We start from the raw sequence: 2,509 nt of genomic DNA, 5'->3' as shown, positions 1-2,509 counted from the left end.
CAAAGTTGTCTCGTCTCACTTTTTTGCAATGTTCTAATAGCTGGATGAATTTATAGCTTTTGGAATGCATTGGTGCATACTGTACATACTTGTGCCGAGACATGCATGCGAGTGCACACTTCAGGTTGTGGTTGTTTTTTATCTAAATTTTACGCAGGCACTGACCTGGCTGCCCTGAGGGAAGGGTGAAGACTGAAGAACACATGTTCCTGATAATTTGCCGACTAACCTTTATGAAATGCCACAGGTCAGCTCAGAAACATACAGGTTTCATATCAGCTGTGCATCATGAAAAGATGAGCAGTCATCCGTGGTGCCCTCAAGGATTAGGTATAGTTGGCCTCTCTCCTTTACTCAGGTAAAGGTTTATAAAGATTGCAAATCATACTCCCTTTCAGAAAGCTTTCTCAGTCATTTCTGCAACCATCTGAGATCCACCTGGAGAAATTAAATTCACTGTTGTTTATATAGCGCTTTTTACAATGTTGTACAACTGGAGCTGGGATGATCAGTCAAGCACACGAAGTCCACTGGCTCTCACAGGAGGATGGCACGTGACGATCAGCTGGAGCTTGTGTAATCTGTAGTTACCTCAGGATGGGTATCCCGGTGGTCAGTCAGTCCACAGTCCCCAGGCTCTTACAGGAGAATGGCATAATCTGTGGGAAATGCTATGCACAGCACAGATGATGTATATGGGAGTGATTTCTTGCAATAGGGAAACCCATGGTTAAAGATGTTTTATCTAAATTTTTACTGATACAGATAATTACTGTGATCGTCTGCTTGAATATTTGGTAGACAGGTGAAAATAAAGTCAAAACGGTGATATGAAAGATAACGCTAATAAATTTGGCATGTTGACAGTCGAATTTTCAGGTGTCATACATTAGCAGCAGCACCTTACCTCAATTTACACTTCTCCCAGGCCAGCTCCACCCCAAACCTATGAAACTCTACGGGCCCAAACCTGCTGTCGCTTTCATACCTTTCAGAAATTGAAGGCCAAAAGCCAGATATTAATTTGTATTTGTTTGTGCTTTGGGGATGTTTATATAAGTGATTTGAGCAGTTGTTTTCTCTAAAGCCGGAGACTTGTGGAGCTATTGGCAATATTGGGGAAGACAGGTTCGGTACCTGAAGGCTCGACTTCAAAGGCACCGTACTTCTTTCTCAGTCAATCTATCAGCCGCCTACGTCGACTTTTATTTGTTCTGCTTCCCTTGTGCCTGTTGTATCTTGGGAACGTTTTGTTTACATTAGCAAAACAATTTGTGCCACTGTTTTCGTGGTTCTTTTGTGTATAGGCTACCCATTTTTGATGGTTAAATGGATAGGTGCATGTGGAACTTCTCATACTTGCATTTCATAAACTTCGACCTGAAGATGTCTGGCTAGTGAAGAGTTAATTGAGGACAACCCATCCCTTGAAGAACAGATTCACACTGACACAGTGTGCCTGTTGTTCGGTCTATTGTGTGAAGTGAAGGCTGCAACTATTGATACCCCACTGAGCAAGATATCTGCTGCCTAATGTGTAGGCAACGTCTGAATTGAATCAGTAGCAAACAAACTGTTGAAAAACCCTCTGCTGTGAAATGTAGCTATAAGAATATTAGTCATTCACCTGTTGTCAGTCTTCATTGACATCTATTGATGGGCCACGATGCCACGTGGCAGTTTTCTGTGTTACTTTGTATCAATTTAAGACGGATTACTTCTGAAGCATTGACCGAAGAATATGAACAAGTTTGCAAAAAAGACTAATGACAATCCTAAACCTAATAGAACATTGCAAATCATCCATAAAACCATCCAATGTTGTTCATTGTTAATGATGTGTGCCAGCAAACTATGAGGTCAGAATAGAACAATGCAACCGATATTTAAATCAATTACGTTTCCTTTATATCCTATAACATTTATTGCGGATCTTTGTGCAACATGAGCTTATTTTCACTATTGTTTTATGACTGCTGGGCTTTTGAGCTTTCAACTATTGACCCTCAAGCGGCTTATTGACAGTATATCATCAAAGGCATTAGAAAAATACAATGCTTTTGTATTTGATTGAATGGTTCAAGTCTTTAGTTGAATGTGAATCCTTTCTTCTCAACAATTCTTACTACCTGCCGATACTTAACAAATACGCTCTTTGTATTAATCTTCATTACCAAACTGGGATGAGTGAGTTTACCCTCGTCATCATATTGCATAACCTTACTACGCAAAAGGCCACATTCGCATAGGAGTGGGATCTTCATTGTGACATTCTGGCTAGTCAAGCAGGTGGAGATCTCAGCAGCACGAGGCAGGCTGCCATCATGCTCTGTGCATGAGAGTGGACAGGGATGGGGCAGGTTATGAACTTTCACACAATAATATGTCTGTGCACTCCCAGAGCGGCAGGTAGAAACCCAAGTATAAGAATGCTCTAACAAACGCAGACAGATGTGCTCGGTAGTCTACTATAAATCATACCAGCTCAAAATTGATTTAACACCAGCCG

The sequence above is a fragment of the Barbatula barbatula genome (genome assembly GCF_947034865.1).
Source record: "Barbatula barbatula genome assembly, chromosome: 1".
Classification (NCBI taxonomy): Eukaryota; Metazoa; Chordata; class Actinopteri; order Cypriniformes; family Nemacheilidae; genus Barbatula; species Barbatula barbatula.
The sequence above is the reverse complement of the archived record's forward strand: the minus strand, read 5'-3'. Positions refer to the sequence as shown.